Genomic DNA, 18971 nt, shown 5'->3' with positions numbered 1-18971 from the left:
ATGAAGTGGAGATAGGCAAACTTCCAGAAAAAGATTTCAGAATAATGATAGTGAAGATGATCCAGGACCTCGGAAAATGAATGGAGGAAAAGATCGAGAAGATGCAAGAAATGTTTAATAAAGACCTAGAAGAATTAAAGAACAAACAAACAGAGATGAACAATACAATAACTGAAATGAAAACTACACTAGAAAGAATCAATAGCAGAATAACTGAGACAGAAAAACAGATAAGTGACCTGGAAGACAGAATGGTGGAATTCACTGCTGTGGAACAGAATAAAGAAAAAAGAATGAAGAGAAATGAAGACAGCCTAAGAGACGTCTGAGACAACATTAAATGCAACAGCATTCACATTATAGGGGTCCCAGAAGGAGAAGAGAGAGAGAAAGGACCCAAGAAAATATTTGAAGAGATTATAGTTGAAAACTACCCTAACAAGGGAAAGGAAATATCCACATAAGTCCAGGAAGTGCAGAGAGTCCCATACAGGATAAACCTAAGGAGAAACACACTGAGACACACAATAATCAAATTGGCAAAAATTAAAGACAAAGAAAAATTATTGAAAGAAGCAAGGGAAAAATGACAAATAACATACAAGGGAACTCCCATAAGGTTAACAGCTGATTTCTCAGCAGAAACTCTACAAGCCAGAAGGGAGTGGCATGATATACTTAAAGTGATGAAAGGGAAGAACCTACAAGCAAGAATACACTAGCCAGCAAGGATCTCATTCAGATTCAATGGAGAAATCAAAAGTTTTACAGACAAGCAAAAGCTAAGAGAATTCAGCATCACCAAAGAAAATCTACATGCTAAAGGAACTTCTCTAAGTAAGAAACAAAAGAGAACAAAAGGACCAACAAAATCAAAACCCCCCAACTTAAGAAAATGGTCATAGGAACACACATATAGATAATTACCTTAAACGTGAATGGATTAAGTGCTCCAACCAAAAGACACAGGCTTGGTGAATGGATACAAAAACAAGACCCATATATATGCTGTCTGCAAGAGACCCATTTCAGACCTAGAGACACATAAGACCGAAAGTGAGGATATGGGAAAAAAAAATTCCATGTAAATGGAAATCAAAAGAAAGCTGGAGTAGCAATACTAATATCAGATAAAATAGACTTAAAAAGAAAGAATGTTACAAGAGACAAGGAAGGACACTACATAATGATCAAGGGATCAATCCAAGAAGAAGATATAACAATTATAAATATATATGCACCCAACATAGGAGCACCTCAATAAATAAGGCAACTGCTAACAGCTATAAAAGAGGATATAAACAGTAACAGAATAATAGTGGGGGACATTAACACCTCACTTACACCAACGGACAGATCATCCATAGCTTTAAATGATGCAATAGATCAGATAGATGTAATTGATATTTATAGGACATTCCATCCAAAAACAGCAGATTACAATTTCTTCTCAAGTGCGAATGGAACATTCTCCAGGATACATCACAATTTGGGTCACAAAGCAAGCCTCAGAGAATTTAGAGAAAACTGGAATCATGTCAAGCATCTTTTCTGACCCCAACGCTATGAGATTAGAAATCAATTACAGGGAAACAAACGTAAGAAACACAAACACATGAAGGCTAAATAATACATTACTAAATAGCCAAGAGATCATTGAAGAAATCAAAGAGGAAATCAAAAAATACCTAGAGACAAATGACAATGAAAACACGATGATCCAAAACCTAGGGGATGCAGCAAAAGTAGTTCTAAGTGGGAGGTTTATAGCTATACAAGCCTACTTCAAGAAACATGAAAAATCTCAAATAAACAATCTAGTCTTACACCTAAAGAACTAGAGGAAGAAGAACAAACAAAACACAAAGTTAGCAGAAGGAAATAAATCATAAAGATCAGAGCAGAAATAAATGAAATAGAGGCAGAGATCACCTTCCTCCCCACAGATACACCAGAAATATCTACACGTGGAACAACTCCTACAGAACACCTACTGAACACTGGCAGAAGACCTCAGACCTCCCAAAAGGCAAGAAATCCCCCACGTACCTGGTTAGGGCAAAAGAAAAAAATAAACAGAGACAAAAGGATAGGGACGGGTCCTGCACCAGCGGGAGGGAGCTGTGAAGGAGGAAAGTGTCCACACACTAGGAGCCCCTTCGCGGGTGGAGACTGCAGGTGGTGGAGTGGGGGAGCTTCAGAGCTGTGGAGGAGAGCACAGCAACAGGGGTGCAGAGGGCAAAGCAGAGAGATTCCAGCACAGAGGATCAGGGCTGACCGGCACTCACCAGCCGAGAGGCTTGTCTGCTCACCCGCTGGGGCGGGCAGGGCTGGGAGCTGAGGCTCCGGCTTCATTTGGAGTGCCGGGAGATGACTGGGGTTGGCAGCATGAACACAGCCTGCAGGGCGTTAGTGTACTGCGGCAGGCCGGGAGGGAGTCCGGGGAAAAGTCTGGACCTGCCGAAGAGGCAAGAGACTTTTTCTTCCCTCTTTATTTCCTGGTGCGCGAGGAGAGGGGATTAAGAACGCTGCTTAAAGGAGCTCCAGAGACGGGCGCGACCCACGGCTAAAAGTGTGGACCCCAAAGATAGACATGAGATGCTAAGGCCGCTGCTGCCGCCACCAAGAAGCCTGTGTGCAAACACAGGTCACTCTCCACATCCCCCTTCTGGGGAACCTGTGCAGCCCGCCACTGCCAGGGTCCCGGGACCCAGGGACAACTCCTCCGGGAGAATGCATGGTGCACCTCAGGCTGCCAACGTCACGCCGGGCTCTGCCGCTGCAGGCCCGCCCCGCACTCTGTGACCCTCCCTACACACCCACCCACCCCCACCGGCCTGAGTGAGCCAGAGCCTCCGAATCAGCGGTTCCTTTAACCCCATCCTGTCTGAGCAAAGAACAGATGCCCTCCTACAAAAACAGGCGGGGCCAAATCCAAAGCTGAGCCCTTGGGAGCTGTAAGAACAAAGAAGAGAAAGGGAAATCTCTCCCAACAGCCTCAGAAGCAGCGGATTAAATCTCCACAATCAACTTGATGTACACTGCATCTGTGGAATACATGAGTAGACAACGAATCATCCCAAATTAATGAGCCGTGTGGATGAAAGACTCTTGGTGCTGCAGCCAGGAATTAGTGCTGTTCCTCTCAGGTGGGAAAGCCAACTTCAGGACACTGGTCCACAAGAGACCTCCCAGCTCCACGTAATATCAAACAGCGAAAATCTCCCAGAGATCTCGATCTCAACGCCAGCACCCAGCTTCACTCAACGACCAGCAAGCTACAGTGCTGGACATCCTATGCCAAACAACTAGCAAGACAGGAACACAACCCCACCCATTAGCAGAGATGCTGCCCCAAATCATAATAAGTCTACAGACACCCCAAAACACACCGCCAGACGTGGACCTGCCCACCAGAAAGACAAGATCCAGCCTCATCCACCAGAACACAGGCACTAGTTCCCTCCACCAGGAGGCCTACACAACCCACTGAACCAACCTTAGCCACTGGGGACAGACACTAAAAAAACAGGAACTACGAACCTTCAGCCTGCAAAAGGGAAACCCCAAACACAGTAAGATAAGCAAAATGAAAAGACAGAAAAACACACAGCAGATGAAGGAGCAAGATAAAAACCTACCAGACCTAACAAATGAAGAGGAAATAGGCAGTCTACCTGAAAAAGAATTCAGAATAATGATAGTAAAGATGATCCAAAATCTTGGAAATAGAATAGACAAAATGCAAGAAACATTTAACAAGGACCTAGAAGAACTAAAGATGAAACAAACAATGATGAACAACACAATAAATGAAATGAAAAATACTCTAGATGGAATCAATAGCAGAATAACTGAGGCAGAAGAAAGGATAAGTGACCTGGAAGATAAAATAGTGGAAATAACTACTGCAGAGCAGAATAAAGAAAAAAGAATGAAAAGAACTGAGGACAGTCTCAGAGACCTCTGGGACAACATTAAACACACCAACATTCGAATTCTAGGGGTTCCAGAAGAAGAAGAGAAAAAGAAATGGACTGAGAAAATATTTGAAGAGATTATAGTTGAAAACTTCCCTAATATGGGAAAGGAAATAGTTAATCAAGTCCAGGAAGCACAGAGAGTCCCATACAGGATAAATCCAAGGAGAAATACGCCAAGACACATATTAATCAAACTGTCAAAAATTAAATACAAAGAAAGGATATTAAAAGCAGCAAGGGAAAAACAACAAATAACACACAAGGGAATCCCCATAAGGTTAACAGCTGATGTTTCAGCAGAAACTCTGCAAGCCAGAGGGACTGGCAGGACATACTGAAAGTGATGAAGGAGAAAAACCTGCAACCAAGATTACTCTACCCAGCAAGGATCTCATTCAGATTTGATGGAGAAATTAAAACCTTTACAGACAAGCAAAAGCTGAGAGAGTTCAGCACCACCAAACCAGCCCTACAACCACTGCTAAAGGAAATTCTCTAAGCAGGAAACACAAAAGAAGGAAAAGACCTACAATAACGAACCCAAAACAATTAAGAACATGAGAATGGGAACATACATATCGCTAATTACCTTAAATGTAAATGGACTAAATGCTCCCACCAAAAGACACAGATTGGCTTAATGGATACAAAAACAAGACGCATATATTTGCTGTCTACAAGAGACCCACTTCAGACCTAGAGACACATACAGACTGAAAGTAAGGGGATGGAAAAAGATATTTCATGCAAATGGAAACCAAAAGAAAGCTGGAGTAGCAATTCTCATATCAGACAAAATAGACTTTAAAATAAAGACTATTAGAAGAGACAAAGAAGGACACTACATAATGATCAAGGGATCGATCCAAGAAGAAGATATAACAATTGTAAATATTTATGCTCCCAACATAGGAGCACTTCAATACATAAGGCAAATACTAACAGCCATAAAAGGAGAAATCGACAGTAACACATTCATAGTAGGGGACTTTAACACTCCACTTTCACCAATGGACAGATCATCCAAAATGAAAATAAATAAGGAAACACAAGCTGTAAATGATACATTAAACAAGATGGACTTAATTGATATTTATTGGACACTCCATCCAAAAACAACAGAATACACATTTTTCTCAAGTGCTCATGGAACATTCTCCAGGATAGATCATATCTTGGATCACAAATCAAGCCTTGGTAAATTTAAGAAAATTGAAATTGTATCAAGTATCTTCCGACCACAATGCTATGAGACTAGATATCAATTACAGGAAAAGATGTGTAAAAAATACAAACACATGGAGGCTAAACAATACACTACTTAATAACGAAGTGATCACTGAAGAAATCAAAGAGGAAATCAAAAAATACATAGAAACAAATGACAGTGGAGACACGACGACTCAAAATCTATGGGATGCAGCAAAAGCAGTTCTAAGAGGGAAGTTTATAGCAATACAATCCTACCTTAAGAAACAGGAAACATCTCGAATAAACAACCTAACATTGCACCTAAAGCAGTTAGAGAAAGAAGATCAAAAAAACCCCAAAGCGAGCAGAAGGAAAGAAATCATAAAAATCAGATCAGAAATAAATGAAAAAGAAATGAAGGAAACAATAGCAAAGATCAATAAAACTAAAAGCTGGTTCTTAGAAAGGATAAACAAAAATGATAAACCATTAGCCAGACTCATCAAGAAAAAGAGGGAGAAGACTGAAATCAATAGAATTAGAAATGAAAAAGGAGAAGTAACAACTGACACTGCAGAAATACAAAAGATCATGAGAGATTATTACAAGCAACTCTATGCCAATAAAATGGACAACCTGGAAGAAATGGACAAATTCTTAGAAAGGCACAACCTGCCAAGACTGAATCAGGAAGAAATAGAAAATATGAACAGACCAATCACAAGCACTGAAATTGAAACTATGATTAAAAATCTTCCAACAAGCAAAAGCCCAGGACCAGATGGCTTCACAGGCGAATTCTATCAAACATTTAGAGAAGATCTAACACCTATCCTTCTCAAACTCTTCCAAAATATAGCAGAATAAGGAACACTCCCCAACTCATTCTACGAGGCCACCATCACCCTGATACCAAAACCAGACAAGGATGTCACAAAGAAAGAAAACTACAGGCCAATCACTGATGAACATAGATGCAAAAATCCTCAACAAAATACTAGCAAACAGAATCCAACAGCACATTAAATGGATCATACACCATGATCAATTGGGATTTATTCCAGGAATGCAAGGATTCTTCAATATACACAAATCAATCAATGTGATACAGCATATTAACAAATTGAATGAGAAAAACCATATGATCATCTCAATAGATGCAGAAAAAGCTTTTGACAAAATTCAACACCGATTTATGATAAAAACCTTGCAAAAGTAGGCATAGAGGGAACTTTCCTCAACATAATAAAGGCCATATATGACAAACCCACAAACAACATCGTCCTCAATGGTGAAAAACTGAAAACATTTCCACTAAGATCAGGAACAAGATAAGGTTGCCCACTCTCCCCACTCTTATTCAACATAGTTTTGGAAGGTTAAGCCACAGCAATCAGAGAAGAAAAGGAAATAAAAGCAATCCAAATCAGAAAAGAAGAAGTAAAGTTGTCACTCTTTGCAGATGACATGATCCTATACATAGAGAATCCTAAAGATGCTACCAGAAAACTACTAGAGCTAAACAATGAATTTGGTAAAGTAGCAGGATACAAAATTAATGCACAGAAATCTCTGGCATTCCTATTTGCTAAGGATGAAAAATCTGAAAGTGAAATCAAGAAAATACTCCCATTTACCATTGCAACAAAAAGAATAAAATATCTAGGAATAAACCTACCTAAGGTGACAAAAGACCTGTATGCAGAAAATTATAAGACACTGATGAAAGAAATTAAAGATGACACAAACAGATGGAGAGATATACCATGTTCTTGGATTGGAAGAATCAACATTGTGAAAATAACTCTACTATCCAAAGCAATCTACAGATTCAATGCAATCCCTTTCAAACTACCACTGGCATTTTTCACAGAACTAGAACAAAAATTTTCACAATTTGTATGGAAACACAAAAGACCCTGAATAGCCAAAGCATTCTTGAGAACGAAAAACGCAGCTGGAGGAATCAGGCTTCCTGAGTTCAGACTACAGTACAAAGCTACAGTAATCAAGACAGTATGGTACTGGCACAAAAACAGAAATATAGATCAATGGAACAGGATTGAAAGCCCACAGATAATCCCACGCAGATATGGTCACCTTATCTTTGATAAAGGAGGCAGGAATGTACAGTGGAGAAAGGACAGCCTCTTCAATAAGTGGTGCTGGGAAAACTGGACAGGTACATGTAAAAGTATGAGATTAGATCACTCCCTAACACCATACACAAAAATAAGCTCAAAATGGATTAAAGACCTAAATAGAAGACCAGAAACTATCAAACTATTAGAGGAAAACATAGGCAGAACACTCTATGACATAAATCACAGCAAGATTCTTTCTGACCCACCCCCTAGAGAAATGGAAATAAAAACAAAAACAAACAAATGGGACCTAATGAAACCTCAAAGCTTTTGCGCAGCAAAGGAAACCATAAACAAGACCAAAAGACAACCCTTTGAATGAGAGAAAATATTTTCAAATGAAGCAACTGACAAAGGATTAATCTCCAAAATTTATAAGCAGCTCATGCAGCTTAATAAGAAGAAAACAAACAACCTAATCCAAAAATGGGCAGAAGACCTAAATAGACATTTCTCCAAAGAAGATATACAGACTGCCAACAAACACATGAAAGAATCTCAACATCACTAATCACTAGAGAAATGCAAATCAAAACTACAATGAGATATCATCTCACACCAGTCAGAATGGCCATCATCAAAGAATCTAGGAACAATAAATGCTGGAGAGGGTGTGGAGAAAAGGGAACACTCTTACACTGTTGGTGGGAATGTAAATTGATACAGCCACTGTGGAGAACAGTATAGAGGTTCCTTAAAAAACTACAAATAGAACTACCATATGACCCAGCAATCCCACTACTGGGCATATACCCTGAGAAAACCAAAATTCAAAAAGAGCCATATACCAAAATGTTCATTGCAGCTCTATTTACAATAGCCTGGTGATGGAAACAACCTAAGTGTCCATCAGCAGATGAGTGGATAAAGAAGATATGGCACATATATACAACGGAATATTACTCAGCCATAAAAAGAAACGAAATTGAGCTATTTGTAATGAGGTGGATAGACCTAGAGTCTGTCATACAGAGTGAAGTAAGTCAGAAAGAGAGAGACAAATACCGTATGCTAACACATATATATGGAATTTAAGGGGAAAAAATGTCATGAGAAACCTAGGGTTGAAACAGGAATAAAGACACAGACTTACTAGAGAATGGACTTGAGGCTATGGGGAGGGGGAAGGGTAAACTCTGACAAAGCGAGAGAGAGGAATGGACATATATACACTACCAAATGTAAGGTAGATAGCTAGTGGGAAGCAGCCACATAGCACGGGGAGATCAGCTCGGTGCTTTGTGACTGCCTGGAGGGGTGGGATAGGGAGGGTGGGAGGGAGGGAGACGCAAGCGGGAAGAGTTATGGGAACATATGTATATATATAACTGATTCATTTTGTTGTGAAGCTGAAACTAACATACCATTGTAAAGCAATTATACTCCAGTAAAGATGTTAAAATGGAAAAAAAATGAAATAGAAACAAAGAAAACAATAACAAAGATCAACAAAATTAAAAGCTAGTTTTTTGAGAAGATAAACAAAATTGATAAACCATTAACCAGACTCATCAAGAAAAAGAGGGAGAGGACTCAAATCAATAAAATTAGAAATGAAAAAGGAGAAGTTACAACAGACACCACAGAAATACAAAGCATCCTAAGAGACTACTACAAGCAACTCTATGCTGGTAAAGTGGACAACCTGGAAGATATGGACAGATTCTTAGAAAGATATAACCTTCCAAGACTGAACAAGGAAGATATAGGAAATATGAAGAGACCAATCACAAGTAATGAAATTGAAACTGTGATTGAAAATCTTCCAACAAACAAAAGTCCTGGACCACATGGCTTCACAGGTGAATTCTAGCAAACATTTAGAGAAGAGCTAACACCTACCCTTCTCAAACTCTTCCAAAAATTTGCAGAGGAAGGAACATTCCCAAACTCATTCTATGAGGCCACCATCATGCTGATACCAAAACCAGACAAAGATACTACAAAAAAATAAATTACAGACCAATATAACTGATGAATATATATGCAAAAATCCTCAACAAAATACTAGTAAACAGAATCCAACAGCATATTCAAAGGATCATACACCATGATCAAGTGGGATTTACCCCGGAAATCCAAAGATTCTTCCATATATGCAAATCAATAATTGTGATACACCATATTAACAAATTGAAGAAGAAAAACCATATGATCATCTCAATAGATGCAGAAAAAGGTTTTGACAAAATTCAACACCCATTTATGATAAAAACTCTCCAGAAAGGGCATAGAGGGAATCTACCTCAACATAATAAAGGCCATATATGACAAACCCATAGCAAACATCATTCTCAATAGTGAAAAACAGAAACCATTTCCTCTAAGATCAGGAGCAAGACAAAGATGTCCACTCTCACAGCTATTATTCAACATAGATTTGGCAATCCTAGCCATAGCAATCAGAGAAGAAAAAGAAATAAAAGGAATACAAATTGGAAAAGAAGAAGTAAAACTGTCACTGTTTGCAGATGACATGATACTATACACAGAGAATCCTAAAAATGCCACCAGAAAACTACTAGAGCTAATCAATGAATTTGGTAAAGTTTCAAGATACAAAATTAATGCACAGAAATCTCTTGCATTCCTACACAGTAATGATGAAAAATCTGAAAGAGAAATTAAGGAAACACTCCCATTTACCATTGCAACAAAAAGAAGAAAATACCTAGGAATAAACCTATCTAGGGAGACCAAAGACCTGTGTGCAGAAAACTATAAGACACTGATGAAAGAAATTAAAGATGATACCAACAGATGGAGAGATATACCATGTTCTTGGATTGGGAGAATCAATATTGTGAAAATGACTTTACTACCCAAAGCAATCTACAGATTCAATGCAATCCCTATCAAATTACCAATGGCATTTTTTACAGAACTAGAACCAAAAATCTTAAAATTTGTTTGGATGACACAAAAGACCCCAAATAGCCAAAGCAGTCTTCAGGGGAAAAAGCAGAGCTGGGGGAATCAGACTCCCTGACTTCAGACTATACTACAAAGCTACAGTAGTCAAGACAATATAGTACTGGCCCAAAAACAGAAATATAGATCAATGGAACAAGATAGAAAGCCCAGAGGTAAACCCACACACCTATGATCAGCTAATCTAAGAGACAGGAGGGAAGGATATACAATGGAGAAAAACAGTCTCTTTAATAAGTGGTGCTGGGAAAACTGGACAGCTACATGTAAAAGAATGAAATTAGAACACTCCCTAACACCATACACAAAAATAAACTCAAAATGGATTAGAGACCTAAATGTAAGACTGGACACTATAAAACTTTTAGAGGAAAACATAGGAAGACACTGTTTGACATAAATCACAGCAAGATATTTTTTTTATCCACCTCCTAGAGTAATGGAAATAAAGACAAAAATAAACATATGGGACCAAATGAAGCTTCAAAGCTTTTGCACAGCAAAGGAAACCATAAACAAGATGAAAAGACAACCCTCAGAATGGGAGAATATATTTATAAATGAATCAATGACAAAGTATTGATCTCCAAAATATATAAACAGCTCATGCAGCTCAATATTTAAAAAACAAACAACCCAATCCAAAAATGGACAGAAGACCTAAATACACATTTCTCCATAGAAGACATACAGATGGCCAAGAAACACACGAAAAGCTGCTCAACATCACTAATTATTAGAGAAATGCAAATCAAAACTACAATGAGGTATCACCTCACAGCAGTTAGAATGGGCATCATCAGAAAATCTACAAAAAACCAATGCTGCAGAGGGTTTGGAGAAAAGGGAATTCTCTTGCACAGTTGATGGGAATGTAAATGTAAATGGATACAGCCACTATGGAGAACAGTATGGAGGTTCCTTAGAAAACTAAAAATAGAATTATCATATGATCCAGCAATACCACTACTGGGCATATATCCAGAGAAAACCATAATTCGAAAAGACACCTGCACCTCAATGTTCATTGAAGCACTATTTACAATAGCCCGGTCATAGAAGCAACATAAATGCCCATTGACAGACGAATGGATAAAGAAGATGTGGTACATATATACAATGGAATTACTCAGCCAAAAAAGGAATGAAATTGGGTCATTTGTTGAGACGTGGATGGATCTAGAGACTATGAAACAGAGTGAAGTAAGTCAGAAAGAGAAAACAAATATCGTATATTAACGCATATATGTGGATCCTAGAAAAATGGTACAGATGAAATGGTTTACAGGGCAGAAATTGAGACACAGATGTAGAGAACTAACGTATGGGCACCAAGGGGGGAAAGTTGCAGCGGGGTGGGTGTGGTGATGTGATGAATTGGGCGATGGGATTGACATGTATACACTGATGTGTATAAAATTGATAACTAATAAGAACCTGCTGTATAAAAAATAAATAAAATAAAATTAAAAAAAAAAGACATGACAACCAAGTTTAATATATGATTATTAATTGGACTTGGAATAAAAAAATAAAGAAAAGAAATAAAACAAAACCTAGTGATAATAAACATTATTAGGAAAATTGAACAAGGACTATAATGCTGTTGTATTAACGTAAAATTTCTTGGGCATGGTCAGGAGGAGAATGTCCTTGTTCTTGTGAGATGCGTGCTGAGGTATTTACTTTCAAATTTTTCGGCAATCACAGTTGTGTGTGGGTGGGAAACTATAATTTTCCTGGCCTGGATCAGGTACTTACATAACCTAGGGCTAGAGTCAACCCCCCACAATGATATTTCCTGTGGATGAAAACTGTAAAAAGAAAAACTGGACAACCAAACAGATGTCTACTACCTAGAAAATGAATAATCAGTTTGATATTTCAACAAGATGTATCTGGATTGATATGAAGGGTGGATTAGTGCTGGCAAAATCAAAGGCAGGGACAGTGGTAAGGTGGTTGTTAAAATAATTTAGGTGGGAAAAAATGGACATAAACCAAGGTAGTGGTAATGGGTATGGAAAAGACATATTTGAGCAATAATTATAGGCAACTGAAGGTCTTAGTGATTAAATTGGTGATGTCTCAGGATTGTGTGCATTTAAAAGGATGAGCTAGGGTCTATAAATACATTTTTGTTATTTTATTCCCAACGCTTATAATGGGGCTTGGTGTCCAGTATGGGGTGAATGTATGGCAGTACTAGGGACATAAGATAGAGTTGAGGTAAGATTAATTTAAGTCAACACATCTGGAAAGACTTCTTGAAAAAGGTGATACTTAAAATATAAGTGAGATGTTTACATTAGGTACTTCTGAGAGGTGACATGGCATGAATGGAAAGAGAACAGTGTTCAGTAGAGAACCAAATTCCAGAGCTCACCTTAACCCGCCATATGACCTTGAAGAAGACACATCCCCTCACTGAGCCTCCATTTGTACGTGGTTGGAATAAGGAAGTTGAGTTAGAAGATCTCAGTTTTTTCAAGCTTCAGTATTCTATAATTATTATTTTAATACCACACAGTTTTAGTAGATCTAATATATAATCACATTAACATAAAAATTGAATGATAGTGTACCTTTCCTCAAAAAAAATTTAATCCCCACCCTTGCCCTCCAACTAAAGACTGAGGGAAAACTCTTTGTCATGTACATCAAAAACATTTAGTCCCCACCCCTGCCTTCCAACTGAGGATAAACTCTTTGCCATGTACATCAAAGTATTCTATGATCTGACCCTAAAATGATGTACTGGAACAAGAATAGACTTGGAAAGGAGAAACCAAGATTTAACTGGGAGGTCTGGAGCTTGTCCAACTTTCCTAGACCTCAGTATCCTCTCAAGGAGGAGCTCCTAGTGAAAACAGTATGGTATTTAAAAAACTGAATTTCAATAATTGAACTGTTAAATTATCTCGGAAAATGGTTGTCTAAAAGTCATTTCAATATACCCACTAATCTTAGGGGCAAATGATACAAAATACATTGGGAAACTGTTAAGTGTCACGGTAGTTGGAAAGTGTCAGGGTAGTTTATTTTTTAAAAATTACTTAGTTAAGTTTTTATTATGTAGTTTGAGGTGTTCAGCCTTATAATTTGACATTTGTATACACTACAAAGTGATCACCACCACAATCCAGTTGCCATCCATCACCATACAGTTGACCCCCTTCAACCATTTTGCCCAACATCAACCCCTTTGTCCTCTGGTAACAACTTTTGTTTTATTTTGTTTGTTGGTTTGTTTTGTTTTGTTTTAGATTTTACATATTAGTGAAATCATATATATTTATTTTTCTCCATCTGACTTATTTCACTTAATCTAATACCCTTGAAGTTCCATCCATGTTGATGCAAATGCCGAATATTATTCTTTTCTATAAGTAGTATTCCATTGTATATCACTCCTTTATCCATTCATCCATCAATGAACACTAAGGTGTTTTTCTGTATCTTGGCTACTGTAAATAATGCTGCAATGAACATAGAAGTACATATATCTTTTTGAATCAGTGTTTTTGTGTTCTTTAGATAAATATTCAGAAGTGGAATAGCTGGGTCATATGGTAGTTCTATTTTTAACATTTTGAGGAATCTCCATACTGTTTTCCATAGTGGCTGCACCTAGTTACACTCCTAACAACAGTGTTACCTTTTCTCCACATCCTTGCCAACAATAGTTATTTCTTGTCTTTTCAATCATAACCATTCTGACAGGTGTGAGGTGATATCTCACTGTGGTTTTGATTTGCATTTCCCTCATGATTAGAGATATTGAATATCTTTTCATGTGCTGGTTGGATACCTGTATGTTTTCTTTGGAAAAAATGTCCCCATTTTAAAATCAGGCTTATTTTTTAAAATATTGAGTTGTATGAACTCTTTATATATTTTGGATATTAACCCCTTATTTGATATATGACTTACAAATATCTTCTTCCATTCAGTAGGTTGCCTTTTCATTTTGATGATGGTTTCCTTTGCTGTGTAGATGTTTTTTAGTTTGATATAATCCTTTTTGTTTGTTTTTGTTTCCCTTGCCTTTGGAGTCAGATCCACAAAAACATAACTAAGACCAGTGTCAAAGAGTGTAGTGCCTATGTTTTCTCCTAGGGATTTTGTGGTTTCAGATCTTACATTTCAAGTCTTTCATCCATTTTGAGTAAATTTTTGTGTTTGGTGTAAGATAGTGGCCTAGTTTTATTCTTTTGCATGTGGCTGTCCAGTATTCCCAACACAATTTATTGAAGAGATTATCTTTTCTCCATTGTATGTTCTTTGCTCCTTTCTCATAAATTGATTGTTCATATATGTGTGGGTTTTTTTCTAAGCTCCCAATTCTATTCCATTTATCTGTGTGTCTGTTATTCTGCCAGTACCATAATGTTTTGATTACTGTAGATTTCAAATATAGTTGGAAATTAGGAAGCACGATACCTCTAGCTTTGTTTATCTTTCTCAAGAATGTATTGGCCATTCTGGTCTTTTGTAGTTACATACAAATTTTAGAAATTTTTGTTCTATTTCCATGAAATATGCCATTGGAATTTTGATAGGGATTGTATTGAATCTGTAGATTTCTTTGGGGCTAGCCAAATGACATTTAAACATTTAAAATGGACATTTTAACAATATTAATTTTTCCAATCCATGAGCACAAAATAATTTTCCATTTATTTGTGTCTTCTTCATTTTCTTCATCAGTGTCATAGTTTTCAGTGTACAGGTTTTTCACTTTCTTAGTTAAATTTATTTCTAGGTATTTTATTCTTTTTGATACGGTTGTAAATGGCTCATTTTCTTAATTTCTCTTTCTGATAGTTTATTATTAGTGTATAGAAATTCCAGGGATTTCTGTATATTGATTTTGTATCCCATGACTTTATTGAATTTATTTATTATTTCTAGCAGTATTTTTGGTGGACCATTTAGTATTTTCCTGATAGTATCATGTTATCTGCAAACAGTGAGAGTTTTACTTCTTCCTTCCTGATTGGGATGCCTTGTATTCCTTTTCCTTGCCCAATTGCTGTGGCTAGGACTTCTACCACCATGTGGAATAAAAGCGGCAAGAGTGGGCATCCCTCTATTGGTCCTGATCTTAGAGGAAAAACTTTCAGCTTTTCACTGTTGAGCATGATATTAGCTGTGAGTTTGTCATACATGTCTTTTAATATGTTGAGGTACATTACTTCTATACCAATTTTGTTGAGATTTTTTTTAATCATAAATGGAAATTGACAAAGTCCTCTTCTTTTTTTATATTTGAGATGACCATATGCTTTTTTTCTTGCTGTTAATAATCTTTTTTTACATCTTTATTGGAGTATAATTGCTTTACAATGGTGTGTTAGTTTCTGCTTTATAACAAAGTGAATCAGTTATACATATACATATGTTCCCATATGTCTTCCCTCTTGTGTCTCCCTCCCTCCCACTCTCACTATCCCACCCCTCCAGGTGGTCACAAAGCACGGAGCTGATCTCCCTGTGCTATGCGGCTGCTTCCCAGTAGCTATCTACCTTACATTTGGTAGTGTATATATGTCCATGCTTCTCTCACTTTTTCACAACTTACCCTTCCCCCTCCCCATATCCTCAAGTCCGTTCTCTAGTAGGTCTGTGTATTTATTCTTGTCTTAACCTTAGGTTTTCCATGACATTTTTTTCTTAAATTCCATATAAATCTGTTAGCATATGGTATTTATCTTTCTCTTTCTGACTTACTTCATGCTGTATGACAGACTCTACGTCCTTCCACCTCACTACAAATAACTCGATTTCGTTTCTTTTATGGCTGAGTAATATTCCATTGTATATATGTGCCACATCTTCTTTATCCATTCATCCAATGATGGACACTTAGGTTGTTTCCATCACCAGGCTATTGTAAATAGAGCTGCAATGAACATTTTGGTACATGACCCTTTTTGAATTTTGGTTTTCTCAGGGTATATGCCCAGTAGTGGGATTGCTGGGTCATATGGTAGTTCTATTTGTAGTTTTTTAAGGAACCTCCATACTGTTCTCCATAGTGGCTGAACCAATTCACATTCCCACCAGCAGTGCAAGAGTGTTCCCTTTTCTCCACACCCTCTCCATCATTTTTTGTTTCTAGATATTTTGATGATGGCCATTCTGATTGGTGTGAGATGATATCTCATGGTAGTTTTGATTTGCATTTCTCTAATGATTAATGATGTTGAGCATTCTTTCATGTGTTTGTTGTCAGTCTGTATATCTTCTTTGGAGAAATGTCTGTTTAGGTCTTCTGCCCATTTTTGGATTGAATTGTTTGTTTTTTTGTTATTGAGCTGCATGAGCTGCTTGTAAATTTTGGAGATTAATCCTTTGTCAGTTGCTTCATTTGAAAATATTTTCTCTCATTCAAAGGGTTGTCTTTTGGTCTTGTTTATGGTTTCCTTTGCTGTGCAAAAGCTTTGAAGTTTCATTAGGTCTCATTGTTTATTTTTGTTTTTATTTCCATTTCTCTAGGAGGTGGGTCAAAAAGGATCTTGCTGTGATTCATGTCATAGAGTGTTCTGCCTATGTTTTCCTCTAAGAGTTTGATAGTTTATGGCCTTACATTTAGTTCCTTAATCCATTTTGAGCTTATTTTTGTGTATGGAGTTAGGGAGTGATCTAATCACATACTTTTACATGTACCTCTCCAGTTTCCCCAGCACCACTTATTGAAGAGGCTGTCCTTTCTCCACTGTACATTCCTGCCTCCTTTATCAAAGATAAGGTGACCATATGTGCGTGGGATTACCTCTGGGCTTTCAATCCTGTTCCATTCATCTATCTTTCTGTTTTTGTGCCAGTACCATACTGTCTTGATTACTGTAGCTTTGTAGTATAGTCTGAACTCAGGGAGCCTGATTCCTCCAGCTCCGTTTTTCGTTCTCAAGAATGCTTTGGCTATTCGGGGTCTTTTGTGTTTCCATATAAATTGTGGAATTTTTTGTTCTAGTTCTGTGAAAAATGCCAGTGGTAGTTTGATAGGGATTGCATTGAATCTGTAGATTGCTTTGGGTAGTAGAGTCATTTTCACAATGTGGATTCTTCCAATCCAAGAACATGGTATATCTCTCCATCTGTTTGTATCATCTTTAATTTCTTTCATCAGTGTCTTATAATTTTCTGCATACAGGTCTTTTGTCTCCTTAGGTAGGTTTATTCCTAGATATTTTATTGTTTTTTGTTGCAGTGGTAATTGGGAATATTTTCTTGATTTCAATTTCAGATTTTTCACCATTAGTGGATAGGAATGCCAAATATTTCTGTGCATTAATTTTGTAACCTGCTACTTTACCAAATTCATTGATTAGCTCTAGTAGTTTTCTGGTAGCATTCTCTATGTGTAGTATCATGTTATCTGCAAACAGTGACAGCTTTACTTCTACTTTTCTGATTTGGATTCCTTTTATTTCCTTTTCTTTCCTGATTGCTGTGGCTTAACCTTCCAAAATTATGTTGAATAAGAGTGGTCAGAGTGGGCAACCTTGTCCTGTTCCTCATCTTAGTGGAAATGCTTTCAGGTTTTCACCATTGAGGATGATGTTGGCTGTGGGTTTGTCATATATGGCCTTTATTATGTTGAGGAAAGTTCCCTCTATGCCTACTTTCTGCAGGGTTTTTATCATAAATGGGTGTTGAATTTTGTTGAAAGTTTTCTCTGCATCTATTGAGATGATCATATGGTTTCTCTCCTTCAATTTGTTAACATGGTTTATTTCATTGATTGATTTGCGTATATTGAAGAATCCTTTCATTCCTGGAATAAACCCCACTTGATCATGGTGTATGATCCTTTTATTGTGCTGTTGGATTCTGTTTGCTAGTATTTAGTTGAGGATTTTTGCATCTATGTTCATCAGTGATACTGGCTTGTAGTTTTCTTTCTGTGTGACATCCTTTTCTGGTTTTGGTATCAAGGTGATGTTGACCTCGTAGATGAGTTTGGGAGTGTTCCTCCCTCTGCTATATTTTGGAAGAGTTTGAGAAGGGTAGGTGTTAGCTCTTCTCTAAATGTTTGATAGAATTCACCTGTGAAGCCATCGCGTCTTGGGCTTTTGTTTGTTGGAAGATTTTTAAGCACAGTTTCAGTGTCAGTGCTTGTGATGGGTCTGTTCATATTTTCTATTTCTTCCTGATTCAATGTTGTCAGGTTGTGCAATTCTAAGAATTTGTCCATTTTACCAGGTTGTCCATCTTATTGGCATAGTGTTTCTTGTAGTAATCTCTCACGATGTTTTGTATTTCTGCAGTGTCATTGATACTTCTCCTTTTTCATTTCTAATTCTATTTATTTGAGTCTTCTCCCTTTTTTTCTTGTTGAGTCTGGCTAATGGTTTATCAATTTTGTTTATCTTCTCAAAGAACTAGCTTTTAGTTTTATTGATCTTTGCTATTGTTTCCTTCATTTCTTTTTAATTTATTTCTGATCTGATTTTTATGATTTCTTTCCTTCTGCTAACTCTGGGGTTTTTTTGTTCTTCTTTCTCTAATTGCTTGAGGTGCAAGGTTAGGTTGTTTATTCGAGATGTTTCCTGTTTCTTAAGGTAGGATTGTATTGCTATAAACTTCCGTCTTAGAACTGCTTTTGCTGCATCCCATAGGTTTTGGGTCATCGTGTCTCTATTGTCATTTGTTTCTAGGTATTTTCTGATTTCCTCTTTGATTTCTTCAGTAATCTCTTGGTTATTTAGTAGCT

Source organism: Lagenorhynchus albirostris, chromosome 21 (assembly GCF_949774975.1).
Source record: "Lagenorhynchus albirostris chromosome 21, mLagAlb1.1, whole genome shotgun sequence".
Classification (NCBI taxonomy): domain Eukaryota; kingdom Metazoa; phylum Chordata; class Mammalia; order Artiodactyla; family Delphinidae; genus Lagenorhynchus; species Lagenorhynchus albirostris.
This window is presented reverse-complemented; position numbering follows the sequence as displayed.